The sequence below is a fragment of the Symsagittifera roscoffensis genome, chromosome 6 (genome assembly GCF_963678635.1).
Source record: "Symsagittifera roscoffensis chromosome 6, txSymRosc1.1, whole genome shotgun sequence".
In the NCBI taxonomy this organism is placed as follows: Eukaryota; Metazoa; Xenacoelomorpha; order Acoela; family Convolutidae; genus Symsagittifera; species Symsagittifera roscoffensis.
In genome coordinates, this window is record NC_087067.1 from 33,699,440 (window position 1) to 33,726,539 (window position 27,100).

A 27,100-nucleotide genomic window follows, 5' to 3' on the forward strand; every position below is an offset into this window, starting at 1 on the left:
AATTCCAACGAGCACAAAACGACGTTTGTAGCTCAAGTGTACGTGGAGTAATCATCAGTTGAAAATTTGGGGGGACCCGAATTTCGGCCATTTTGGACGAAAATCGGCCTAAAAGCTAACTTTTATGTTAGTGCAATTTTTTTTCTTGCATTTTTCAAGAGAATTGGGCTGCCCTCCGCTGTCGCAGAGTGCATTCAAAGAAAACTTATCAAATAGATTTGAATACTTACCTATTTAATAAGTTTATCACAACAATTAGGCTAAAAGCAACTAACAGTATCCTGGCTGGTATCCAATCATATGCCACTTACAGTGGATGTGCCGCTATCATGCCATAAATGGTCATTCAAGGCACCTTGTACACGCTCCATAGGTTTTGACCAGCTGATTTGGCCATAAAACACATTGGGCCAAAAAAATTCCAAACAATGTCAATTTTCAGTATTTTGTTTGAAATGCATAAATTATAACGTGAGCGTGCAAAATTTTATATGGTATAAGAGCATATTTTTACTCTCGCGCGAGGGCGAGTGTTTTAAAAGTCGTGTACGTAGACATAAGCTAGTAAGGATATAAATGAAAGCGGAGTAACTCAAATGCCTACGACCATACCATGTTGAATGCACCGGTTCTCGTCCGATCACCGAAGTTAAGCAACATTGGGCCTGGTTAGTACTTGGCTGGGAGACGCCTGGGAACACCAGGTGTTGTAGGCTTTTATTTAAAGCAAAAGTAATTCTTTTACTTTTATGCGCTAAGAGTTATTGCTGTTTAAAGTTCGGTGATGTCAAAAAGTTAAGCCTAATCGAGCGTGGTGCAAAAATTTTCAATGGGTCAAATTTTGGCCAAAACAAAAGAAAACCGAAAAGTTTCTTTTGCAGTATCAATTTTGTGTACAATCAGCTGCTGATAGGTCAAAAATAATGGAGATAACTTTTGGGGTCTTTGAGTTATAGCCTTTTGAATTTCGGTGATGTCAAAAAAATAAGCCCAATCGAGCCTGGTGAATTGCGCGAACGGCCATAACTTGCCCAAAAATTTTAAAATTTCGAAATTTTATTATTTGGATCACAAGATCATAGTCCAATCTTGGGGGACTGAGAAAATGAACCAATTTCGTCGGTCCAACACAAAGTTATAAGCTTTTGAAATCTCGGTGATACCAAAAAGTTAAGCCTAATCGAGCGTGGTGCAAAAAATGAAATTTTCAAAATTTTTGTTTTTTTTTCGTTCAAAGTTCATTTTTTTCATCTTGTTTCATAAATTTGAGCTCAGGACAATTCCAACGAGCCCAAAATGACGTTTGTCGCTCAAGTGTACGTGGAGTAATCATCAGTTGAAAATTTGGGGGGACCCGAATTTCGGCCAATTTGGACAAAAATCGGCCTAAAAGCTAACTTTTACGTTAGTGCAATTTTTTTTCTTGCATTTTTCAAGAGAATTGGGCTGCCCTCCGCTGTCGCAGAGTGCATTCAAAGAACACTTATCAAATAGATTTGAATACTTACCTATTTAATAAGTTTATCACAACAATTAGGCTAAAAGCAACTGACAGTATCCTGGCTGGTATTCAATCATATGCCACTTACAGTGGATGTGCGGCAATCATGCCATAGATGGTCATTCAAGGCACCTTGTACACTCTCCATAGGTTTTGACCAGTTGATTTGGCCATAAAACACATTGGGCCAAAAAAATTCCAAACAATGTCAATTTTCAGTATTTTGTTTGAAATGCATAAATTATAACGTGAGCGTGCAAAATTTTATATGGTATAAGAGCATATTTTTACTCTCGCGCGAGGGCGAGTGTTTTAAAAGTCATGTACATAGACATAAGCTAGTAAGGATATAAATGAAAGCGGAGTAACTCAAATGCCTACGACCATACCATGTTGAATGCACCGGTTCTCGTCCGATCACCGAAGTTAAGCAACATTGGGCCTGGTTAGTACTTGGCTGGGAGACGCCTGGGAACACCAGGTGTTGTAGGCTTTTATTTGAAGCAAAAGTAAATCTTTTACTTTTATGCGCTAAGAGTTATTGCTGTTTAAAGTTCGGTGATGTCAAAAAGTTAAGCCTAATCGAGCGTGGTGCAAAAATTTTCAATGGGTCAAATTTTGGCCAAAACAAAAGAAAACCGAAAAGTTTCTTTTGCAGTATCAATTTTGTGTACAATCAGCTGCTGATAGGTCAAAAATAATGGAGATAACTTTTGGGGTCTTTGAGTTATTGCCTTTTGAATTTCGGTGATGTCAAAAAAATAAGCCCAATCGAGCCTGGTGAATTGCGCGAACGGCCATAACTTGCCCAAAAATTATAAAATTTCCAAATTTTATTATTTGGATCACAAGATCATAATCCAATCTTGGGGGACTGAGAAAATGAACCAATTTCGTCGGTCCAACACAAAGTTATAAGCTTTTGAAATCTCGGTGATACCAAAAAGTTAAGCCTAATCGAGCGTGGTGCAAAAAATGAAATTTTCAAAATTTTTGTTTTTTTTTCGTTCAAAGTTCATTTTTTTCATCTCGTTTCATAAATTTGAGCTCAGGACAATTCCAACGAGCCCAAAACGACGTTTGTCGCTCAAGTGTACGTGGAGTAATCATCAGTTGAAAATTTGGGGGGACCCGAATTTCGGCCAATTTGGACAAAAATCGGCCTAAAAGCTAACTTTTACGTTAGTGCAATTTTTTTTCTTGCATTTTTCAAGAGAATTGGGCTGCCCTCCGCTCTCGCAGAGTGCATTCAAAGAAAACTTATCAAATAGATTTGAATACTTACCTATTTAATAAGTTTATCACAACAATTAGCTAAAAGCAACTGACAGTATCCTGGCTGGTATTCAATCATGTGCCACTTACAGTGGATGTGCGGCTATCATGCCATAGATGGTCATTCAAGGCACCTTGTACACGCTCCATAGGTTTTGACCAGCTGATTTGGCCATAAAACACATTGGGCCAAAAAAATTCCAAACAATGTCAATTTTCAGTATTTTGTTTGAAATGCATAAATTATAACGTGAGCGTGCAAAATTTTACATGGTATAAGAGCATATTTTTACTCTCGCGCGAGGGCGAGTCTTTTAAAAGTAATGTACATAGACATAAGCTAGTAAGGATATAAATGAAAGCGGAGTAACTCAAAAGCCTACGACCATACCATGTTGAATGCACCGGTTCTCGTCCGATCACCGAAGTTAAGCAACATTGGCCCTGGTTAGTAGTTGGATGGGAGACCGCCTGGGAACACCAGGTGTTGTAGGCTTTTATTTAAAGCAAAAGTAATTCTTTTACTTTTATGCGCTAAGAGTTATTGCTGTTTAAAGTTCGGTGATGTCAAAAAGTTAAGCCTAATCGAGCGTGGTGCAAAAATTTTCAATGGGTCAAATTTTCGCCAAAACAAAAGAAAACCGAAAAATTTATTTTGCAGTATCAATTTTGTGTACAATCAGCTGCTGATAGGTCAAAAATAATGGAGATAACTTTTGGGGTCTTTGAGTTATAGCCTTTTGAATTTCGGTGATGTCAAAAAAATAAGCCCAATCGAGCCTGGTGAATTGCGCGAACGGCCATAACTTGCCCAAAAATTTTAAAATTTCCAAATTTTATTATTTGGATCACAAGATCATAGTCAACTCTTGGGGGAATGAGAAAATGAACCAATTTCGTAGGTCCAACACAAAGTTATAAGCTTTTGAAATCTCGGTGATACCAAAAAGTTAAGCCTAATCGAGCGTGGTGCAAAAATGAAATTTTCAAAATTTTTGTTTTTTTTTTGTTCAAAGTTCATTTTTTCATCTTGTTTCATAAATTTGAGCTCAGGAAAAATCCAACGAGCCCAAAACGATGTTTGTAGCTCAAGTGTACGTGGAGTAATCATCAGTTGAAAATTTGGGGGGACCCGAATTTCGGCCATTTTGGACGAAAATCGGCCTAAAAGCTAACTTTTACGTTAGTGCAATTTTTTTTCTTGCATTTTTCAAGAGAATTGGGCTGCCCTCCGCTGTCGCAGAGTGCATTCAAAGAAAACTTATAAAATAGATTTGAATACTTACCTATTTAATAATTTTATCACAACAATTAGGCTAAAAGCAACTGACAGTATCCTGGCTGGTATTCAATCATATGCCACTTACAGTGGATGTGCGGCTATCATGCCATAGATGGTCATTCAAGGCACCTTGTACACGCTCCATAGGTTTTGACCAGCTGATTTGGCCATAAAACACATTGGGCCAAAAAAATTCCAAACAATGTCAATTTTCAGTATTTTGTTTGAAATGCATAAATTATAACGTGAGCGTGCAAAATTTTACATGGTATAAGAGCATATTTTTACTCTCGCGCGAGGGCGAGTGTTTTAAAAGTAATGTACATAGACATAAGCTAGTAAGGATATAAATGAAAGCGGAGTAACTCAAATGCCTACGACCATACCATGTTGAATGCACCGGTTCTCGTCCGATCACCGAAGTTAAGCAACATTGGCCCTGGTTAGTAGTTGGATGGGAGACCGCCTGGGAACACCAGGTGTTGTAGGCTTTTATTTAAAGCAAAAGTAATTCTTTTACTTTTATGCGCTAAGAGTTATTGCTGTTTAAAGTTCGGTGATGTCAAAAAGTTAAGCCTAATCGAGCGTGGTGCAAAAATTTTCAATGGGTCAAATTTTGGCCAAAACAAAAGAAAACCGAAAAATTTCTTTTGCAGTATCAATTTTGTGTACAATCAGCTGCTGATAGGTCAAAAATAATGGAGATAACTTTTGGGGTCTTTGAGTTATAGCCTTTTGAATTTCGGTGATGTCAAAAAAATAAGCCCAATCGAGCCTGGTGAATTGCGCGAACGGCCATAACTTGCCCAAAAATTTTAAAATTTCCAAATTTTATTATTTGGATCACAAGATCATAGTCAAATCTTGGGGGACTGAGAAAATGAACCAATTTCGTCGGTCCAACACAAAGTTAAAAGCTTTTCAAATCTCGGTGATACCAAAAAGTTAAGCCTAATCGAGCGTGGTGCAAAAAATGAAATTTTCAAAATTTTTGTTTTTTTTTTCGTTCAAAGTTCATTTTTTTCATCTTGTTTCATAAATTTGAGCTCAGGAAAATTCCAACGAGCCCAAAACGACGTTTGTAGCTCAAGTGTACGTGAAGTAATCATCAGTTGAAAATTTGGGGGGACCCGAATTTCGGCCAATTTGGACGAAAATCGGCCTAAAAGCTAACTTTTAAGTTCGTGCAATTTTTTTTCTTGCATTTTTCAAGAGAATTGGGCTGCCCTCCGCTGTCGCAGAGTGCATTCAAAGAAAACTTATCAAATAGATTTGAATACTTACCTATTTAATAAGTTTATCACAACAATTAGGCTAAAAGCAACTGACAGTATCCTGGCTGGTATTCAATCATATGCCACTTACAGTGGATGTGCGGCGTGGTGCAAAAATTTTCAATGGGTCAAATTTTGGCCAAAACAAAAGAAAACCGAAAAATTTCTTTTGCAGTATCAATTTTGTGTACAATCAGCTGCTGATAGGTCAAAAATAATGGAGATAACTTTTGGGGTCTTTGAGTTATAGCCTTTTGAATTTCGGTGATGTCAAAAAAATAAGCCCAATCGAGCCTGGTCAATTGCGCGAACGGCCATAACTTGCCCAAAAATTTTAAAATTTCCAAATTTTTTTATTTGGATCACAAGATCATAGTCAAATCTTGGGGGACTGAGAAAATGAACCATTTTCGTCGGTCCAACACAAAGTTATAAGCTTTTGAAATCTCGATGATACCAAAAAGTTAAGCCTAATCGAGCGTGGTGCAAAAAATGAAATTTTCAAAATTTTTGTTTTTTTTTTCGTTCAAAGTTCAATTTTTTCATCTTGTTTCATAAATTTGAGCTCAGGACAATTCCAACGAGCCCAAAACGACGTTTGTAGCTCAAGTGTACGTGGAGTAATCATCAGTTGAAAATTTGGGGGGACCCGAATTTCGGCCAATTTGGACAAAAATCGGCCTAAAAGCTAACTTTTAAGTTAGTGCAATTTTTTTTCTTGTATTTTTCAAGAGAATTGGGCTGCCCTCCGCTGTCGCAGAGTGCATTCAAAGAAAACTTATCAAATAGATTTGAATACTTACCTATTTAATAAGTTTATCACAACAATTAGGCTAAAAGCAACTGACAGTATCCTGGCTGGTATTCAATCATATGCCACTTACAGTGGATGTGCGGCGTGGTGCAAAAATTTTCAATGGGTCAAATTTTGGCCAAAACAAAAGAAAACCGAAAAATTTCTTTTGCAGTATCAATTTTGTGTACAATCAGCTGCTGATAGGTCAAAAATAATGGATATAACTTTTGGGGTCTTTGAGTTATAGCCTTTTGAATTTCGGTGATGTCAAAAAAATAAGCCCAATCGAGCCTGGTGAATTGCGCGAACGGCCATAACTTGCCAAAAAATTTTAAAATTTCCAAATTTTATTATTTGGATCACAAGATCATAGTCAAATCTTGGGGGACTGAGAAAATGAACCAATTTCGTCGGTCCAACACAAAGTTATAAGCTTTTGAAATCTCGGTGATACCAAAAAGTTAAGCCTAATCGAGCGTGGTGCAAAAAATGAAATTTTCAAAATTTTTATTTTTTTTTCCTTCAAAGTTCATTTTTTTCATCTTGTTTCATAAATTTGAGCTCAGGACAATTCCAACGAGCCCAAAACAACGTTTGTAGCTCAAGTGTACGTGGAGTAATCATCAGTTGAAAATTTGGGGGGACCCGAATTTCGGCCAATTTGGACGAAAATCGGCCTAAAAGCTAACTTTTAATTTAGTGCAATTTTTTTTCTTGCATTTTTCAGGAGAATTGGGCTACCCTCCGCTGTCGCAGAGTGCATTCAAAGAAAACTTATCAAATAGATTTGAATTCTTACCTATTTATTAAGTTTATCACAACAATTAGGCTAAAAGCAACTGACAGTATCCTGGCTGGTATTCAATCATATGCCACTTACAGTGGATGTGCGGCTATCATGCCATAGATGGTCATTCAAGGCACCTTGTACACGCTCCATAGGTTTTGACCAGCTGATTTGGCCATAAAACACATTGGGCCAAAAAAAATCCAAACAATGTCAATTTTCAGTATTTTGTTTGAAATGCATAAATTATAACGTGAGCGTGCAAAATTTTACATGGTATAAGAGCATATTTTTACTCTCGCGCGAGGGCGAGTGTTTTAAAAGTAATGTACATAGACATAAGCTAGTAAGGATATAAATGAAAGCGGAGTAACTCAAATGCCTACGACCATACCATGTTGAATGCACCGGTTCTCGTCCGATCACCGAAGTTAAGCAACATTGGGCCTGGTTAGTACTTGGATGGGAGACCGCCTGGGAACACCAGGTGTTGTAGGCCTTTATATAAAGCAAAAGTAATTCTTTTACTTTTATGCGCTAAGAGTTATTGCTGTTCAAAGTTCGGTGATGTCAAAAAGTTAAGCCTAAACGAGCGTGGTGCAAAAGTTTTCAATGGGTCAAATTTTGGCCAAAACAAAAGAAAACCGAAAAATTTCTTTTGCAGTATCAATTTTGTGTACAATCAGCTGCTGATAGGTCAAAAATAATGGAGATAACTTTTGGGGTCTTTGAGTTATAGCCTTTTGAATTTCGGTGATGTCAAAAAAATAAGCCCAATCGAGCCTGGTGAATTGCGCGAACGGCCATAACTTGCCCAAAAATTTTAAAATATCCAAATTTTATTATTTGGATCACAAGATCATAGTCAAATCTTGGGGGACTGAGAAAATGAACCAATTTCGTCGGTCCAACACAAAGTTATAAGCTTTTGAAATCTCAGTGTTACCAAAAAGTTAAGCCTAATCGAGCGTGGTGCAAAAAATGAAATTTTCAAAATGTTTGTTTTTTTTCGCTCAAAGTTCATTTTTTTTATCTTGTTTCATAAATTTGAGCTCAGGAAAATTCCAACGAGCCCAAAACGACTATTGTAGCTCAAGTGTACGTGGAGTAATCATCAGTTGAAAATTTGGGGGGACCCGAATTTCGGCCATTTTGGACGAAAATCGGCCTAAAAGCTAACTTTTACGTTAGTGCAATTTTTTTTCTTGCATTTTTCAAGAGAATTGGGCTGCCCTCTACTGTCGCAGAGTGCATTAAAAGAAAACTTATCAAATAGATTTGAATACTTACCTATTTAATAAGTTTATCACAACAATTAGGCTAAAAGCAACTGACAGTATCCTGGCTGGTATTCAATCATATGCCACTTACAGTGGATGTGCGGCTATCATGCCATAGATGGTCATTCAAGGCACCTTGTACACGCTCCATAGGTTTTGACCAGCTGATTTGGCCATAAAACACATTGGGCCAAAAAAATTCCAAACAATGTCAATTTTCAGTATTTTGTTTGAAATGCATAAATTATAACGTGAGCGTGCAAAATTTTACATGGTATAAGAGCATATTATTACTCTCGCGCGAGGGCGAGTGTTTTAAAAGTAATGTACATAGACATAAGCTAGTAAGGATATAAATGAAAGCGGAGTAACTCAAATGCCTACGACCATACCATGTTGAATGCACCGGTTCTCGTCCGATCACCGAAGTTAAGCAACATTGGGCCTGGTTAGTACTTGGATGGGAGACCGCCTGGGAACACCAGGTGTTGTAGGCATTTATTTAAAGCAAAAGTAATTCTTTTAATTTTATGCGCTAAGAGTTATTGCTGTTTAAAGTTCGGTGATGTCAAAAAGTTAAGCCTAATCGAGAGTGGTGCAAAAATTTTCAATGGGTCAAATTTTGGCCAAAACAAAAGAAAACCGAAAAATTTCTTTTGCAGTATCAATTTTGTGTACAATAAGCTGCTGATAGGTCAAAAATAAAGGAGATAACTTTTGGGGTCTTTGAGTTATAGCCTTTTGAATTTCGGTGATGTCAAAAAAATAAGCCCAATCGAGCCTGGTGAATTGCGCGAACGGCCATAACTTGCCCAAAAATTTTAAAATTTCCAAATTTTATTATTTGGATCACAAGATCATAGTCAAATCTTGGGGGACTGAGAAAATGAACCAATTTCGTCGGTCCAACACAAAGTTATAAGCTTTTGAAATCTCGGTGATACCAAAAAGTTAAGCCTAATCGAGCGTGGTGCAAAAAATGAAATTTCAAATTTTTGTTTTTTTTTTCATTCAAAATTCATTTTTTTCATCTTGTTTCATAAATTTGAGCTCAGGAAAATTCCAACGAGCCCAAAACGACGTTTGTAGCTCAAGTGTACGTGGAGTAATCATCAGTTGAAAATTTGGGGGGACCCGAATTTCGGCCAATTTGGACGAAAATCGGCCTAAAAGCTAACTTTTAAGTTTGTACAATTTTTTTTCTTGCATTTTTCAAGAGAATTGGGCTGCCCTCCGCTGTCGCAGAGTGCATTCAAAGAAAACTTATCAAATAGATTTGAATACTTACCTATTTAATAAGTTTATCACAACAATTAGGCTAAAAGCAACTGACAGTATCCTGGCTGGTATTCAATCAAATGCCACTTACAGTGGATGTGCGGCTATCATGCCATAGATGGTCATTCAAGGCACCTTGTACACGCTCCATAGGTTTTGACCAGCTGATTTGGCCATAAAACACATTGGGCCAAAAAAATTCCAAACAATGTCAATTTTCAGTATTTTGTTTGAAATGCATAAATTATAACGTGAGCGTGCAAAATTTTACATGGTATATGAGCATATTTTTACTCTCGCGCGAGGGCGAGTGTTTTAAAAGTAATGTACATAGACATAAGCTAGTAAGGATATAAATGAAAGCGGAGTAACTCAAATGCCTACGACCATACCATGTTGAATGCACCGGTTCTCGTCCGATCACCGAAGTTAAGCAACATTGGGCCGGGTTAGTACTTGGATGGGAGACCGCCTGGGAACACCAGGTGTTGTAGGCTTTTATTTAAAGCAATAGTAATTCTTTTACTTTTATGCGCTAAGAGTTATTGCTGTTTAAAGTTCGGTGATGTCAAAAAGTTAAGCCTAATCGAGCGTGGTGCAAAAATTTTCAATGGGTCAAATTTTGGCCAAAACAAAAGAAAACCGAAAAATTTCTTTTGCAGTATCAATTTTGTGTACAATCAGCTGCTGATAGGTCAAAAATAATGGAGATAACTTTTGGGGTCTTTGAGTTATAGCCTTTTGAATTTCGGTGATGTCAAAAAAATAAGCCCAATCGAGCCTGGTGAATTGCGCGAACGGCCATAACTTGCCCAAAAATTTTAAAATTTCCAAATTTTATTATTTGGATCACAAGATCATAGTCAAATCTTGGGGGACTGAGAAAATGAACCAATTTCGTCGGTCCAACACAAAGTTATAAGCTTTTGAAATCTCGGTGATACCAAAAAGTTAAGCCTAATCGAGCGTGGTGCAAAAAATGAAATTTCAAATTTTTGTTTTTTTTTTCATTCAAAATTTATTTTTTTCATCTTGTTTCATAAATTTGAGCTCAGGACAATTCCAACGAGCCCAAAACGACGTTTGTAGCTCAAGTGTACGTGGAGTAATCATCAGTTGAAAATTTGGGGGGACCCGAATTTCGGCCAATTTGGACGAAAATCGGCCTAAAAGCTAACTTTTAAGTTTGTACAATTTTTTTTCTTGCATTTTTCAAGAGAATTGGGCTGCCCTCCGCTGTCGCAGAGTGCATTCAAAGAAAACTTATCAAATAGATTTGAATACTTACCTATTTAATAAGTTTATCACAACAATTAGGCTAAAAGCAACTGACAGTATCCTGGCTGGTATTCAATCAAATGCCACTTACAGTGGATGTGCGGCTATCATGCCATAGATGGTCATTCAAGGCACCTTGTACACGCTCCATAGGTTTTGACCAGCTGATTTGGCCATAAAACACATTGGGCCAAAAAAATTCCAAACAATGTCAATTTTCAGTATTTTGTTTGAAATGCATAAATTATAACGTGAGCGTGCAAAATTTTACATGGTATAAGAGCATATTTTTACTCTCGCGCGAGGGCGAGTGTTTTAAAAGTAATGTACATAGACATAAGCTAGTAAGGATATAAATGAAAGCGGAGTAACTCAAATGCCTACGACCATACCATGTTGAATGCACCGGTTCTCGTCCGATCACCGAAGTTAAGCAACATTGGGCCTGGTTAGTACTTGGATGGGAGACCGCCTGGGAACACCAGGTGTTGTAGGCTTTTATTTAAAGCAAAAGTAATTCTTTTACTTTTATGCGCTAAGAGTTATTGCTGTTTAAAGTTCGGTGATGTCAAAAAGTTAAGCCTAATCGAGCGTGGTGCAAAAATTTTCAATGGGTCAAATTTTGGCCAAAACAAAAGAAAACCGAAAAATTTCTTTTGCAGTATCAATTTTGTGTACAATCAGCTGCTGATAGGTCAAAAATAATGGAGATAACTTTTGGGGTCTTTGAGTTATAGCCTTTTGAATTTCGGTGATGTCAAAAAAATAAGCCCAATCGAGCCTGGTGAATTGCGCGAACGGCCATAACTTGCCCAAAAATTTTAAAATTTCCAAATTTTATTATTTGGATCACAAGATCATAGTCAAATCTTGGGGGACTTAAAAAATGAACCAATTTCGTCGGTCCAACACAAATTTATAAGCTTTTGAAATCTCGGTGATACCAAAAAGTTAAGCCTAGTCGAGAGTGGTGCAAAAAATGAAATTTTCAAAATTTTTGTTGTTTTTTTTTCGTACAAAGTTCATTTTTTTCATCTTGTTTCATAAATATGAGCTCAGGACAATTCCAACGAGCCCAAAACGACGTTTGTAGCTCAAGTGTACGTGGAGTAATCATCAGTTGAAAATTTGGGGGGACCCGATTTTCGGCCATTTTGGACGAAAATCGGCCTAAAAGCTAACTTTTAAGTTAGAGCAATTTTTTTCTTGCATTTTTCAAGAGAATTGGGCTGCTCTCCGCTGTCGCAGAGTGCATTCATAGAAAACTTATCAAATAGATTTGATTGCTTACCTAGTTAAAAAGTTTATCACAACAATTAGCAACTGACGGTATCCTGGCTGGTATTCAATCATATGCCACTTACAGTGGATGTGCGGCTATCATGCCATAGATGGTCATTCAAGGCACCTTGTACACGCTCCATAGGTTTTGACCAGCTGATTTGGCCATAAAACACATTGGGCCAAAAAAATTCCAAACAATGTCAATTTTCAGTATTTTGTTTGAAATGCATAAATTATAACGTGAGCGTGCAAAATTTTACATGGTATAAGAGCATATTTTTACTCTCGCGCGAGGGCGAGTGTTTTAAAAGTAATGTACATAGACATAAGCTAGTAAGGATATAAATGAAAGCGGAGTAACTCAAATGCCTACGACCATACCATGTTGAATGCACCGGTTCTCGTCCGATCACCGAAGTTAAGCAACATTGGGCCTGGTTAGTACTTGGATGGGAGACCGCCTGGGAACACCAGGTGTTGTAGGCTTTTATTTAAAGCAAAAGTAATTCTTTTACTTTTATGCGCTAAGAGTTATTGCTGTTTAAAGTTCGGTGATGTCAAAAAGTTAAGCCTAATCGAGCGTGGTGCAAAAATTTTCAATGGGTCAAATTTTGGCCAAAACAAAAGAAAACCGAAAAATTTCTTTTGCAGTATCAATTTTGTGTACAATCAGCTGCTGATAGGTCAAAAATAATGGAGATAACTTTTGGGGTCTTTGAGTTATAGCCTTTTGAATTTCGGTGATGTCAAAAAAATAAGCCCAATCGAGCCTGGTGAATTGCGCGAACGGCCATAACTTGCCCAAAAATTTTAAAATTTCCAAATTTTATTATTTGGATCACAAGATCATAGTCAAATCTTGGGGGACCGAAAAAATGAACCAATTTCGTCGGTCCAACACAAATTTATAAGCTTTTGAAATCTCGGTGATACCAAAAAGTTAAGCCTAGTCGAGAGTGGTGCAAAAAATGAAATTTTCAAAATTTTTGTTGTTTTTTTTTTCGTACAAAGTTCATTTTTTTCATCTTGTTTCATAAATATGAGCTCAGGACAATTCCAACGAGCCCAAAACGACGTTTGTAGCTCAAGTGTACGTGGAGTAATCATCAGTTGAAAATTTGGGGGGACCCGATTTTCGGCCATTTTGGACGAAAATCGGCCTAAAAGCTAACTTTTAAGTTAGAGCAATTTTTTTCTTGCATTTTTCAAGAGAATTGGGCTGCTCTCCGCTGTCGCAGAGTGCATTCATAGAAAACTTATCAAATAGATTTGATTGCTTACCTAGTTAAAAAGTTTATCACAACAATTAGCAACTGACGGTATCCTGGCTGGTATTCAATCATATGCCACTTACAGTGGATGTGCGGCTATCATGCCATAGATGGTCATTCAAGGCATCTTGTACACGCTCCATAGGTTTTGACCAGCTGATTTGGCCATAAAACACATTGGGCCAAAAAAATTCCAAACAATGTCAATTTTCAGTATTTTGTTTGAAATGCATAAATTATAACGTGAGCGTGCAAAATTTTACATGGTATAAGAGCATATTTTTACTCTCGCGCGAGGGCGAGTGTTTTAAAAGTAATGTACATAGACATAAGCTAGTAAGGATAAAAATGAAAGCGGAGTAACTCAAATGCCTACGACCATACCATGTTGAATGCACCGGTTCTCGTCCGATCACCGAAGTTAAACAACATTGGGCCTGGTTAGTACTTGGATGGGAGACCGCCTGGGAACACCAGGTGTTTTAAGCTTTTATTTAAAGCAAAAGTAATTCTTTTACTTTTATGCGCTAAGAGTTATTGCTGTTTAAATTTCGGTGATGTCAAAAAGTTAAGCCTAATCGAGCGTGGTGCAAAAATTTTCAATGGGTCAAATTTTGGCCAAAACAAAAGAAAACCGAAAATTTTTTTTTGCAATATCAATTTTGTGTACAATCAGCTGCTGATAGGTCAAATATAATGGAGATAACTTTTGGGGTCTTTGAGTTATAGCCTTTTGAATTTCGGTGATGTCAAAAAAATAAGCCCAATCAAGCCTGGTGAATTGCGCGAACGGCCATAACTTGCCCAAAAATTTTAAAATTTCCAAATTTTATTATTTGGATCACAAGATCATAGTCAAATCTTGGGGGACTGAGAAAATGAACCAATTTCGTCGGTCCAACACAAAGTTATAAGCTTTTGAAATCTCGGTGATACCAAAAAGTTAAGCCTAATCGAGCGTGGTGAAAAAAAATGAAATTTTCAAAATTTTTGTTTTTTTTTTTTCGTTCAAAGTTCATTTTTTTCATCTTGTTTCATAAATTTGAGCTCAGGACAATTCCAACGAGCCCAAAACGACGTTTGTAGCTCAAGTGTACGTGGAGTAATCATCAGTTGAAAATTTGGGGGGACCCGAATTTCGGCCATTTTGGACGAAAATCGGCCTAAAAGCTAACTTTTAAGTTAGTGCAATTTTTTTTCTTGCATTTTTCAAGAGAATTGGGCTGCTCTCCGCTGTCGCAGAGTGCATTCATAGAAAACTTATCAAATAGATTTGATTGCTTACCTAGTTAAAAAGTTTATCACAACAATTAGCAACTGACGGTATCCTGGCTGGTATTCAATCATATGCCACTTACAGTGGATGTGCGGCTATCATGCCATAGATGGTCATTCAAGGCATCTTGTACACGCTCCATAGGTTTTGACCAGCTGATTTGGCCATAAAACACATTGGGCCAAAAAAATTCCAAACAATGTCAATTTTCAGTATTTTGTTTGAAATGCATAAATTATAACGTGAGCGTGCAAAATTTTACATGGTATAAGAGCATATTTTTACTCTCGCGCGAGGGCGAGTGTTTTAAAAGTAATGTACATAGACATAAGCTAGTAAGGATATAAATGAAAGCGGAGTAACTCAAATGCCTACGACCATACCATGTTGAATGCACCGGTTCTCGTCCGATCACCGAAGTTAAGCAACATTGGGCCTGGTTAGTACTTGGATGGGAGACCGCCTGGGAACACCAGGTGTTGTAGGCTTTTATTTAAAGCAAAAGTAATTCTTTTACTTTTATGCGCTAAGAGTTATTGCTGTTTAAAGTTCGGTGATGTCAAAAAGTTAAGCCTAGTCGAGCGTGGTGCAAAAATTTTCAATGGGTCAAATTTTGGCCAAAACAAAAGAAAACCGAAAAATTTCTTTTGCAGTATCAATTTTGTGTACAATCAGCTGCTGATAGGTCAAAAATAATGGAGATAACTTTTGGGGTCTTTGAGTTATAGCCTTTTGAATTTCGGTGATGTCAAAAAAATAAGCCCAATCGAGCCTGGTGAATTGCGCGAACGGCCATAACTTGCCCAAAAATTTTAAAATTTCCAAATTTTATTATTTGGATCACAAGATCATAGTCAAATCTTGGGGGACTGAAAAAATGAACCAATTTCGTCGGTCCAACACAAATTTATAAGCTTTTGAAATCTCGGTGATACCAAAAAGTTAAGCCTAGTCGAGAGTGGTGCAAAAAATGAAATTTTCAAAATTTTTGTTGTTTTTTTTCGTACAAAGTTCATTTTTTTCATCTTGTTTCATAAATATGAGCTCAGGACAATTCCAACGAGCCCAAAACGACGTTTGTAGCTCAAGTGTACGTGGAGTAATCATCAGTTGAAAATTTGGGGGGACCCGATTTTCGGCCATTTTGGACGAAAATCGGCCTAAAAGCTAACTTTTAAGTTAGAGCAATTTTTTTTCTTGCATTTTTCAAGAGAATTGGGCTGCTCTCCGCTGTCGCAGAGTGCATTCATAGAAAACTTATCAAATAGATTTGATTGCTTACCTAGTTAAAAAGTTTATCACAACAATTAGCAACTGACGGTATCCTGGCTGGTATTCAATCATATGCCACTTACAGTGGATGTGCGGCTATCATGCCATAGATGGTCATTCAAGGCATCTTGTACACGCTCCATAGGTTTTGACCAGCTGATTTGGCCATAAAAGACATTGGGCCAAAAAAATTCCAAACAATGTCAATTTTCAGTATTTTGTTTGAAATGCATAAATTATAACGTGAGCGTGCAAAATTTTACATGGTATAAGAGCATATTTTTACTCTCGCGCGAGGGCGAGTGTTTTAAAAGTAATGTACATAGACATAAGCTAGTAAGGATATAAATGAAAGCGGAGTAACTCAAATGCCTACGACCATACCATGTTGAATGCACCGGTTCTCGTCCGATCACCGAAGTTAAGCAACATTGGGCCTGGTTAGTACTTGGATGGGAGACCGCCTGGGAACACCAGGTATTGTAGGCTTTTATTTAAAGCAAAAGTAATTCTTTTACTTTTATTCGCTAAGAGTTATTGCTGTTTAAAGTTCGGTGATGTCAAAAAGTTAAGCCTAATCGAGCGTGGTGCAAAAATTTTGAATGGGTCAAATTTTGGCCAAAACAAAAGAAAACCGAAAAATTTCTTTTGCAGTATCAATTTTGTGTACAATCAGCTGCTGATAGGTCAAAAATAATGGAGATAACTTTTGGGGTCTTTGAGTTATAGCCTTTTGAATTTCGGTGATGTCAAAAAAATAAGCCCAATCGAGCCTGGTGAATTGCGCGAACGGCCATAACTTGCCCAAAAATTTTAAAATTTCCAAATTTTATTATTTGGATCACAAGATCATAGTCAAATCTTGGGGGACTGAAAAAATGAACCAATTTCGTCGGTCCAACACAAATTTATAAGCTTTTGAAATCTCGGTGATACCAAAAAGTTAAGCCTAGTCGAGAGTGGTGCAAAAAATGAAATTTTCAAAATTTTTGTTGTTTTTTTTCGTACAAAGTTCATTTTTTTCATCTTGTTTCATAAATATGAGCTCAGGACAATTCCAACGAGCCCAAAACGACGTTTGTAGCTCAAGTGTACGTGGAGTAATCATCAGTTGAAAATTTGGGGGGACCCGATTTTCGGCCATTTTGGACGAAAATCGGCCTAAAAGCTAACTTTTAAGTTAGAGCAATTTTTTTTCTTGCATTTTTCAAGAGAATTGGGCTGCTCTCCGCTGTCGCAGAGTGCATTCATAGAAAACTTATCAAATAGATTTGATTGCTTACCTAGTTAAAAAGTTTATCACAACAATTAGCAACTGACGGTATCCTGGCTGGTATTCAATCATATGCCACTTACAGTGGATGTGCGGCTATCATGCCATAGATGGTCATTCAAGGCATCTTGTACACGCTCCATAGGTTTTGACCAGCTGATTTGGCCATAAAAGACATTGGGCCAAAAAAATTCCAAACAATGTCAATTTTCAGTATTTTGTTTGAAATGCATAAATTATAACGTGAGCGTGCAAAATTTTACATGGTATAAGAGCATATTTTTACTCTCGCGCGAGGGCGAGTGTTTTAAAAGTAATGTACATAGACATAAGCTAGTAAGGATATAAATGAAAGCGGAGTAACTCAAATGCCTACGACCATACCATGTTGAATGCACCGGTTCTCGTCCGATCACCGAAGTTAAGCAACATTGGGCCTGGTTAGTACTTGGATGGGAGACCGCCTGGGAACACCAGGTATTGTAGGCTTTTATTTAAAGCAAAAGTAATTCTTTTACTTTTATTCGCTAAGAGTTATTGCTGTTTAAAGTTCGGTGATGTCAAAAAGTTAAGCCTAATCGAGCGTGGTGCAAAAATTTTGAATGGGTCAAATTTTGGCCAAAACAAAAGAAAACCGAAAAATTTCTTTTGCAGTATCAATTTTGTGTACAATCAGCTGCTGATAGGTCAAAAATAATGGAGATAACTTTTGGGGTCTTTGAGTTATAGCCTTTTGAATTTCGGTGATGTCAAAAAAATAAGCCCAATCGAGCCTGGTGAATTGCGCGAACGGCCATAACTTGCCCAAAAATTTTAAAATTTCCAAATTTTATTATTTGGATCACAAGATCATAGTCAAATCTTGGGGGACTGAGAAAATGAACCAATTTTGTCGGTCCAACACAAAGTTATAAGCTTTTGAAATCTCGGTGATACCAAAAAGTTAAGCCTAATCGAGCGTGGTGCAAAAAATGAAATTTTCAAAATTTTTGTTTTTTTTTCGTTCAAAGTTCATTTTGTTCATCTTGTTTCATAAATTTGAGCTCAGGACAATTCCAACGAGCCCAAAACGACGTTTGTAGCTCAAGTGTACGTGGAGTAATCATCAGTTGAAAATTTGGGGGGACCCGAATTTCGGCCATTTTGGACGAAAATCGGCCTAAAAGCTAACTTTTATGTTAGTGCAATTTTTTTTCTTGCATTTTTCAAGAGAATTTGGCTGCCCTCCGCTGTCGCAGAGTGCATTCAAAGAAAACTTATCAAATAGATTTGAATACTTACCTATTTAATAAGTTTATCACAACAAGTAGGCTAAAAGCAACTGACAGTATCCTGGCTGGTATTCAATCATATGCCACTTACAGTGGATGTGCGGCTATCATGCCATAGATGGTCATTCAAGGCACCTTGTACACGCTCCATAGGTTTTGACCAGCTGATTTGGCCATAAAACACATTGGGCCAAAAAAATTCCAAACAATGTCAATTTTCAGTATTTTGTTTGAAATGCATAAATTATAACGTGAGCGTGCAAAATTTTATATGGTATAAGAGCACATTTTCACTCTCGCGCGAGGGCGAGTGTTTTAAAAGTAATGTACATAGACATAAGCTAGTAAGGATATAAATGAAAGCGGAGTAACTCAAATGCCTACGACCATACCATGTTGAATGCACCGGTTCTCGTCCGATCACCGAAGTTAAGCAACATTGGGCCTGGTTAGTACTTGGATGGGAGACCGCCTGGGAACACCAGTTGTTGTAGGCTTTTTTTTTAAAGCAAAAGTAATTCTTTTACTTTTATGCGCTAAGAGTTATTGCTGTTTAAAGTTCGGTGATGTCAAAAAGTTAAGCCTAATCGAGCGTGGTGCAAAAATTTTCAATGGGTCAAATTTTGACCAAAACAAAAGAAAACCGAAAAATTTCTTTGCAGTATCAATTTTGTGTACAATCAGCTGCTGATAGGTCAAAAATAATGGAGATAACTTTTGGGGTCTTTGAGTTCTAGCCTTTTGAATTTCGGTGATGTCAAAAAAATAAGCCCAATCGAGCCTGGTGAATTGCGCGAACGGCCATAACTTGCCCAAAAATTTTAAAATTTCCAAATTTTATTATTTGGATCACAAGATCATAGTCAAATCTTGGGGGATTGAAAAAATGAACCAATTTCGTCGGTCCAACACAAAGTTATAAGCTTTTGAAATCTCGGTGATACCAAAAAGTTAAGCCTAATCGATCGTGGTGCAAAAAATGAAATTTTGAAATTTTTTTTTTTCGTTCAAAGTTCATTTTTTTCATCTTGTTTTTTTTTAAATTCGAGCTCAGGACAAATCCAACGAGCCCAAAACGACGTTTGTAGCTCAAGTGTACGTGGAGTAATCATCAGTTGAAAATTTGGGGGGACCCGAATTTCGGCCATTTTGGAGAAAATCGGCCTGAAAGCTAACTTTTAAGTTAGTGCAATTTTTTTTCTTGAATATTTCAAGAGAATTGGGCTGCCCTCCGCTGTCGCAGAGTGCATTCAAAGAACACTTATCAAATAGATTTGAATACTTACCTATTTAATAAGTTTATCACAACAATTAGGCTAAAAGCAACTGACAGTATCCTGGCTGGTATTCAATCATATGCCACTTACAGTGGATGTGCGTCTATCATGCCATAGATGGTCATTCAAGGCACCTTGTACACGCTCCATAGGTTTTGACCAGCTGATTTGGCCATAAAACACATTGGGCCAAAAAAATTCCAAACAATGTCAATTTTCAGTATTTTGTTTGAAATGCATAAATTATAACGTGAGCGTGCAAAATTTTACATGGTTTACGAGCATGTTTTTACTCTCGCGCGAGGGCGAGTGTTTTAAAAGTAATGTACATAGACATAAGCTAGTAAGGATATAAATGAAAGCGGAGTAACTCAAATGCCTACGACCATACCATGTTGAATGCACCGGTTCTCGTCCGATCACCGAAGTTAAGCAACATTGGGCCTGGTTAGTACTTGGATGGGAGACCGCCTGGGAACACCAGGTGTTGTAGGCTTTTATTTAAAGCAAAAGTAATTCTTTTACTTTTATGCGCTAAGAGTTATTGCTGTTTAAAGTTCGGTGATGTCAAAAAGTTAAGCCTAATCGAGCGTGGTGCAAAAATTTTCAATGGGTCAAATTTTGGCCAAAACAAAAAAAAACCGAAATTTTTTTTTGCAGTATCAATTTTGTGTACAATCAGCTGCTGATAGGTCGAAAATAATGGAGATAACTTTTGGGGTATTTGAGTTATAGCCTTTTGAGTTTCGGTGATTTCAAAAAATTAAGCCCAATCGAGCCTGGTGAATTGCGCGAACGGCCATAACTTGCCCAAAAATTATAAAATTTCCAAATTTTATTATTTGGATCACAAGATCATAGTCAAATCTTGGGAGACTGAGAAAATGAACCAATTTCGTCGGTCCAACACAAGGTTATAAGCTTTTGAAATCTCGATGATACCAAAAAGTTAAGCCTAATCGAGTGTGGTGCAAAAAATGAAATTTTCAAAATTTTTGTTTTTTTTCGTTCAAAGTTCATTTTTTCATCTTGTTTCATAAATTTGAGCTCAGGACAAATCCAACGAGCCCAAAACAATGTTTGTAGCTCAAGTGTACGTGGAGTAATCATCAGTTGAAAATTTGGGGGGACCCGAATTTCGGCCATTTTGGAGAAAATCGGCCTAAAAGCTAACTTTTAAGTTAGTGCAATTTTTTTTCTTGAATTTTTCAAGAGAATTGGGCTGCCCTCCGCTGTCGCAGAGTGCATTCAAAGAAAACTTATCAAATAGATTTGAATACTTACCTATTTAATAAGTTTATCACAACAATTAGGCTAAAAGCAACTGACAGTATCCTGGCTGGTATTCAATCATATGCCACTTACAGTGGATGTGCGGCTATCATGCCATAGATGGTCATTCAAGCCACCTTGTACACGCTCCATAGGTTTTGACCAGCTGATTTGGCCATAAAACACATTGGGCCAAAAAAATTCCAAACAATGTCAATTTTCAGTATTTTGTTGGAAATGCATAAATTATAACGTGAGCGTGCAAAATTTTACATGGTGTAAGAGCATATTTTTATTCTCGCGCAAGGGCGAGTGTTTCAAAAGTAATGTACATAGACATAAGCTAGTAAGGATATAAATGAAAGCGGAGTAACTCAAATGCCTACGACCATACCATGTTGAATGCACCGGTTCTCGTCCGATCACCGAAGTTAAGCAACATTGGGCCTGGTTAGTACTTGGATGGGAGACCACCTGGGAACACCAGGTGTTTTTGGCTTTTATTTAAAGCAAAAGTAATTCTTTTACTTTTATGCGCTAAGAGTTATTGCTGTTTAAATTTCGGTGATGTCAAAAAGTTAAGCCTAATCGAGCGTGGTGCAAAAATTTTCAATGGGTCAAATTTTGGCCAAAACAAAAGAAAACCGAAAAATTTCTTTTGCAGTATCAATTTTGTGTACAATCAGCTGCTGATAGGTCAAAAATAATGGAGATAACTTTTGGGGTCTTTGAGTTATAGCCTTTTGAATTTCGGTGATGTCAAAAAAATAAGCCCAATCGAGCCTGGTGAATTGCGCGAACGGCCATAACTTGCCCAAAAATTTTAAAATTTCCAAATTTTATTATTTGGATCACAAGATCATAGTCAAATCTTGGGGGACTGAAAAAATGAACCAATTTCGTCGGTCCAACACAAAGTTATAAGCTTTTGAAATCTCGGTGATACCAAAAAAATAAGCCTCATCGAGCGTGGTGCAAAAAATGAAATTTTCAAAATTTTTGTTTTTTTTTTCGTTCAAAGTTCATTTTTTTCATCTTGTTTTTTTAAATTTGAGCTCAGGACAATTCCAACGAGCCCAAAACGACGTTTGTAGCTCAAGTTTACGTGGAGTAATCATCAGTTGAAAATTTGGGGGGACCCGAATTTCGGCCATTTTGGACGAAAATCGGCCTAAAAGCTAACTTTTACGTTAGTGCAATTTTTTTTTCTTGCATTTTTCAAGAGAATTGTGCTGCCCTCCGCTGTCGCATAGTGCATTCAAAGAAAACTTATCAAATAGATTTGAATACTTACCTATTTAATAAGTTTATCACAACAATTAGGCTAAAAGCAACTGACAGTATCCTGGCTGGTATTCAATCATATGCCACTTACAGTGGATGTGCGGCTATCATGCCATAGATGGTCATTCAAGGCACCTTGTACACGCTCCATAGGTTTTGACCAGCTGATTTGGCCATAAAACACATTGGGCCAAAAAAATTCCAAACAATGTCAATTTTCAGTATTTTGTTTGAAATGCATAAATTATAACATGAGCGTGCAAAATTTTACATGGTATAAGAGCATATTTTTACTCTCGCGCGAGGGCGAGTGTTTTAAAAGTAATGTACATAGACATAAGCTAGTAAGGATATAAATGAAAGCGGAGTAACTCAAATGCCTACGACCATACCATGTTGAATGCACCGGTTCTCGTCCGATCACCGAAGTTAAGCAACATTGGGCCTGGTTAGTACTTGGATGGGAGACCGCCTGGGAACACCAGGTGTTGTAGGCTTTTATTTAAAGCAAAAGTAATTCTTTTACTTTTATGCGCTAAGAGTTATTGCTGTTTAAATTTCGGTGATGTCAAAAAGTTAAGCCTAATCGAGCGTGGTGCAAAAATTTTCAATGGGTCAAATTTTGGCCAAAACAAAAGAAAACCGAAAATTTTTTTTTGCAGTATCAATTTTGTGTACAATCAGCTGCTGATAGGTCAAAAATAATGGAGATAACTTTTGGGGTCTTTGAGTTATAGCCTTTTGAATTTCGGTGATGTCAAAAAAATAAGCCCAATCGAGCCTGGTGAATTGCGCGAACGGCCCTAACTTGCCCAAAAATTTTAAAATTTCCAAATTTTATTATTTGGATCACAAGATCATAGTCAAATCTTGGGGGACTGAAAAAATGAACCAATTTCGTCGGTCCAACACAAAGTTATAAGCTTTTGAAATCTCGGTGATACCAAAAAAATAAGCCTAATCGAGCGTGGTGCAAAAAATGAAATTTTCAAAATTTTTGTTTTTTTTATTCAAAGTTCATTTTTTTCATCTCGTTTCATAAATTTGAGCTCAGGACAATTCCAACGAGCCCAAAACGACGTTTGTAGCTCAAGTGTACGTGGAGTAATCATCAGTTGAAAATTTGGGGGGACCCGAATTTCGGCCATTTTGGACGAAAATCGGCCTAAAAGCTAACTTTTACGTTAGTGCAATTTTTTTTTCTTGCATTTTTCAAGAGAATTGGGCTGCCCTCCGCTACCGCAGAGTGCATTCAAAGAAAACTTATCAAATAGATTTGAATACTTACCTATTTAATAAGTTTATCACAACAATTAGGCTAAAAGCAACTGACAGTATCCTGGCTGGTATTCAATCATATGCCACTTACAGTGGATGTGCGGCTATCATGCCATAGATGGTCATTCAAGGCACCTTGTACACGCTCCATAGGTTTTGACCAGCTGATTTGGCCATAAAACACATTGGGCCAAAAAAATTCCAAACAATGTCAATTTTCAGTATTTTGTTTGAAATGCATAAATTATAACATGAGCGTGCAAAATTTTACATGGTATAAGAGCATATTTTTACTCTCGCGCGAGGGCGAGTGTTTTAAAAGTAATGTACATAGACATAAGCTAGTAAGGATATAAATGAAAGCGGAGTAACTCAAATGCCTACGACCATACCATGTTGAATGCACCGGTTCTCGTCCGATCACCGAAGTTAAGCAACATTGGGCCTGGTTAGTACTTGGATGGGAGACCGCCTGGGAACACCAGGTGTTGTAGGCTTTTATTTAAACCAAAAGTAATTCTTTTACTTTTATGCGCTAAGAGTTATTGCTGTTTAAATTTCGGTGATGTCAAAAAGTTAAGCCTAATCGAGCGTGGTGCAAAAATTTTCAATGGGTCAAATTTTGGCCAAAACAAAAGAAAACCGAAAATTTTTTTTTGCAGTATCAATTTTGTGTACAATCAGCTGCTGATAGGTCAAAAATAATGGAGATAACTTTTGGGGTCTTTGAGTTATAGCCTTTTGAATTTCGGTGATGTCAAAAAAATAAGCCCAATCGAGCCTGGTGAATTGCGCGAACGGCCCTAACTTGCCCAAAAATTTTAAAATTTCCAAATTTTATTATTTGGATCACAAGATCATAGTCAAATCTTGGGGGACTGAAAAAATGAACCAATTTCGTCGGTCCAACACAAAGTTATAAGCTTTTGAAATCTCGGTGATACCAAAAAAATAAGCGTAATCGAGCGTGGTGCAAAAAATGAAATTTTCAAAATTTTTTTTTTTTTTTTAAAGTTCATTTTTTTCATCTCGTTTCATAAATTTGAGCTCAGGACAATTCCAACGAGCCCAAAACGACGTTTGTAGCTCAAGTGTACGTGGAGTAATCATCAGTTGAAATTTTGGGGGGACCCGAATTTCGGCCATTTTGGACGAAAATTGGCTTAAAAGCTAACTTTTACGTTAGTGCAATTTTTTTTTCTTGCATTTTTCAAGAGAATTGGGCTGACCTCCGCTACCGCAGAGTGCATTCAAAGAAAACTTATCAAATAGATTTGAATACTTACCTATTTAATAAGTTTATCACAACAATTAGGCTAAAAGCAACTGACAGTATCCTGGCTGGTATTCAATCATATGCCACTTACAGTGGATGTGCGGCTATCATGCCATAGATGGTCATTCAAGGCACCTTGTACACGCTCCATAGGTTTTGACCAGCTGATTTGGCCATAAAACACATTGGGCCAAAAAAATTCCAAACAATGTCAATTTTCAGTATTTTGTTTGAAATGCATAAATTATAACATGAGCGTGCAAAATTTTACATGGTATAAGAGCATATTTTTACTCTCGCGCGAGGGCGAGTGTTTTAAAAGTAATGTACATAGACATAAGCTAGTAAGGATATAAATGAAAGCGGAGTAACTCAAATGCCTACGACCATACCATGTTGAATGCACCGGTTCTCGTCCGATCACCGAAGTTAAGCAACATTGGGCCTGGTTAGTACTTGGATGGGAGACCGCCTGGGAACACCAGGTGTTGTAGGCTTTTATTTAAAGCAAAAGTAATTCTTTTACTTTTATGCGCTAAGAGTTATTGCTGTTTAAATTTCGGTGATGTCAAAAAGTTAAGCCTAATCGAGCGTGGTGCAAAAATTTTCAATGGGTCAAATTTTGGCCAAAACAAAAGAAAACCGAAAATTTTTTTTTGCAGTATCAATTTTGTGTACAATCAGCTGCTGATAGGTCAAAAATAATGGAGATAACTTTTGGGGTCTTTGAGTTATAGCCTTTTGAATTTCGGTGATGTCAAAAAAATAAGCCCAATCGAGCCTGGTGAATTGCGCGAACGGCCCTAACTTGCCCAAAAATTTTAAAATTTCCAAATTTTATTATTTGGATCACAAGATCATAGTCAAATCTTGGGGGACTGAAAAAATGAACCAATTTCGTCGGTCCAACACAAAGTTATAAGCTTTTGAAATCTCGGTGATACCAAAAAAATAAGCCTAATCGAGCGTGGTGCAAAAAATGAAATTTTCAAAATTTTTGTTTTTTTTTATTCAAAGTTCATTTTTTTCATCTCGTTTCATAAATTTGAGCTCAGGACAATTCCAACGAGCCCAAAACGACGTTTGTAGCTCAAGTGTACGTGGAGTAATCATCAGTTGAAAATTTGGGGGGACCCGAATTTCGGCCATTTTGGACGAAAATCGGCCTAAAAGCTAACTTTTACGTTAGTGCAATTTTTTTTTCTTGCATTTTTCAAGAGAATTGGGCTGCCCTCCGCTACCGCAGAGTGCATTCAAAGAAAACTTATCAAATAGATTTGAATACTTACCTATTTAATAAGTTTATCACAACAATTAGGCTAAAAGCAACTGACAGTATCCTGGCTGGTATTCAATCATATGCCACTTACAGTGGATGTGCGGCTATCATGCCATAGATGGTCATTCAAGGCACCTTGTACACGCTCCATAGGTTTTGACCAGCTGATTTGGCCATAAAACACATTGGGCCAAAAAAATTCCAAACAATGTCAATTTTCAGTATTTTGTTTGAAATGCATAAATTATAACATGAGCGTGCAAAATTTTACATGGTATAAGAGCATATTTTTACTCTCGCGCGAGGGCGAGTGTTTTAAAAGTAATGTACATAGACATAAGCTAGTAAGGATATAAATGAAAGCGGAGTAACTCAAATGCCTACGACCATACCATGTTGAATGCACCGGTTCTCGTCCGATCACCGAAGTTAAGCAACATTGGGCCTGGTTAGTACTTGGATGGGAGACCGCCTGGGAACACCAGGTGTTGTAGGCTTTTATTTAAAGCAAAAGTAATTCTTTTACTTTTATGCGCTAAGAGTTATTGCTGTTTAAATTTCGGTGATGTCAAAAAGTTAAGCCTAATCGAGCGTGGTGCAAAAATTTTCAATGGGTCAAATTTTGGCCAAAACAAAAGAAAACCGAAATTTTTTTTTTGCAGTATCAATTTTGTGTACAATCAGCTGCTGATAGGTCAAAAATAATGGAGATAACTTTTGGGGTCTTTGAGTTATAGCCTTTTGAATTTCGGTGATGTCAAAAAAATAAGCCCAATCGAGCCTGGTGAATTGCGCGAACGGCCATAACTTGCCCAAAAATTTTAAAATTTCCAAATTTTATTATTTGGATCACAAGATCGTAGTCAAATCTTGGGGGACTGAGAAAATGAACCAATTTCGTCGGTCCAACACAAAGTTATAAGCTTTTGAAATCTCGGTGATACCAAAAAGTTAAGCCTAATCGAGCGTGGTGCAAAAATTGAAATTTTCAAAATTTTTGTTTTTTTTTTCGTTCAAAGTTCATTTTTTTCATCTT

The 27,100-nt window shown here is 37.1% G+C and overlaps 20 non-coding genes across 20 annotated transcripts; all 20 read left to right on the forward strand.

Annotated features, from left to right (window-relative positions):
• Positions 1–598: 598 nt before the first annotated feature.
• Positions 599–716, forward strand: LOC134849220 (5S ribosomal RNA). Its single transcript, XR_010163257.1, has one exon. It is a non-coding gene; the product is annotated as a 5S ribosomal RNA (ribosomal RNA).
• A 1,160-nt stretch (positions 717–1,876) lies between these two features.
• On the forward strand, positions 1,877–1,994 carry LOC134849221 (5S ribosomal RNA). Its single transcript, XR_010163258.1, has one exon. It is a non-coding gene; the product is annotated as a 5S ribosomal RNA (ribosomal RNA).
• Positions 1,995–3,153: 1,159 nt separating this feature from the next.
• LOC134849174 (5S ribosomal RNA) lies at positions 3,154–3,272 on the forward strand. The gene has a single exon (XR_010163212.1). It is a non-coding gene; the product is annotated as a 5S ribosomal RNA (ribosomal RNA).
• Positions 3,273–4,430: 1,158 nt separating this feature from the next.
• On the forward strand, positions 4,431–4,549 carry LOC134849175 (5S ribosomal RNA). The gene has a single exon (XR_010163213.1). It is a non-coding gene; the product is annotated as a 5S ribosomal RNA (ribosomal RNA).
• Positions 4,550–7,295: 2,746 nt separating this feature from the next.
• Positions 7,296–7,414, forward strand: LOC134849940 (5S ribosomal RNA). Its single transcript, XR_010163923.1, has one exon. It is a non-coding gene; the product is annotated as a 5S ribosomal RNA (ribosomal RNA).
• Positions 7,415–8,573: 1,159 nt separating this feature from the next.
• LOC134850186 (5S ribosomal RNA) lies at positions 8,574–8,692 on the forward strand. Its single transcript, XR_010164157.1, has one exon. It is a non-coding gene; the product is annotated as a 5S ribosomal RNA (ribosomal RNA).
• A 1,159-nt stretch (positions 8,693–9,851) lies between these two features.
• Positions 9,852–9,970, forward strand: LOC134849557 (5S ribosomal RNA). The gene has a single exon (XR_010163573.1). It is a non-coding gene; the product is annotated as a 5S ribosomal RNA (ribosomal RNA).
• A 1,159-nt stretch (positions 9,971–11,129) lies between these two features.
• On the forward strand, positions 11,130–11,248 carry LOC134849902 (5S ribosomal RNA). The gene has a single exon (XR_010163888.1). It is a non-coding gene; the product is annotated as a 5S ribosomal RNA (ribosomal RNA).
• Positions 11,249–12,402: 1,154 nt separating this feature from the next.
• On the forward strand, positions 12,403–12,521 carry LOC134849903 (5S ribosomal RNA). Its single transcript, XR_010163889.1, has one exon. It is a non-coding gene; the product is annotated as a 5S ribosomal RNA (ribosomal RNA).
• Positions 12,522–13,676: 1,155 nt separating this feature from the next.
• LOC134849219 (5S ribosomal RNA) lies at positions 13,677–13,795 on the forward strand. Its single transcript, XR_010163256.1, has one exon. It is a non-coding gene; the product is annotated as a 5S ribosomal RNA (ribosomal RNA).
• A 1,156-nt stretch (positions 13,796–14,951) lies between these two features.
• LOC134849904 (5S ribosomal RNA) lies at positions 14,952–15,070 on the forward strand. Its single transcript, XR_010163890.1, has one exon. It is a non-coding gene; the product is annotated as a 5S ribosomal RNA (ribosomal RNA).
• Positions 15,071–16,224: 1,154 nt separating this feature from the next.
• On the forward strand, positions 16,225–16,343 carry LOC134848962 (5S ribosomal RNA). The gene has a single exon (XR_010163010.1). It is a non-coding gene; the product is annotated as a 5S ribosomal RNA (ribosomal RNA).
• A 1,154-nt stretch (positions 16,344–17,497) lies between these two features.
• LOC134848963 (5S ribosomal RNA) lies at positions 17,498–17,616 on the forward strand. Its single transcript, XR_010163011.1, has one exon. It is a non-coding gene; the product is annotated as a 5S ribosomal RNA (ribosomal RNA).
• A 1,160-nt stretch (positions 17,617–18,776) lies between these two features.
• On the forward strand, positions 18,777–18,895 carry LOC134849138 (5S ribosomal RNA). Its single transcript, XR_010163177.1, has one exon. It is a non-coding gene; the product is annotated as a 5S ribosomal RNA (ribosomal RNA).
• A 1,157-nt stretch (positions 18,896–20,052) lies between these two features.
• LOC134849905 (5S ribosomal RNA) lies at positions 20,053–20,171 on the forward strand. The gene has a single exon (XR_010163891.1). It is a non-coding gene; the product is annotated as a 5S ribosomal RNA (ribosomal RNA).
• A 1,156-nt stretch (positions 20,172–21,327) lies between these two features.
• Positions 21,328–21,446, forward strand: LOC134849185 (5S ribosomal RNA). The gene has a single exon (XR_010163223.1). It is a non-coding gene; the product is annotated as a 5S ribosomal RNA (ribosomal RNA).
• A 1,163-nt stretch (positions 21,447–22,609) lies between these two features.
• On the forward strand, positions 22,610–22,728 carry LOC134849906 (5S ribosomal RNA). Its single transcript, XR_010163892.1, has one exon. It is a non-coding gene; the product is annotated as a 5S ribosomal RNA (ribosomal RNA).
• Positions 22,729–23,887: 1,159 nt separating this feature from the next.
• LOC134849907 (5S ribosomal RNA) lies at positions 23,888–24,006 on the forward strand. The gene has a single exon (XR_010163893.1). It is a non-coding gene; the product is annotated as a 5S ribosomal RNA (ribosomal RNA).
• A 1,157-nt stretch (positions 24,007–25,163) lies between these two features.
• Positions 25,164–25,282, forward strand: LOC134849908 (5S ribosomal RNA). The gene has a single exon (XR_010163894.1). It is a non-coding gene; the product is annotated as a 5S ribosomal RNA (ribosomal RNA).
• Positions 25,283–26,442: 1,160 nt separating this feature from the next.
• Positions 26,443–26,561, forward strand: LOC134849910 (5S ribosomal RNA). Its single transcript, XR_010163896.1, has one exon. It is a non-coding gene; the product is annotated as a 5S ribosomal RNA (ribosomal RNA).
• The last annotated feature ends 539 nt before the right edge of the window (positions 26,562–27,100 follow it).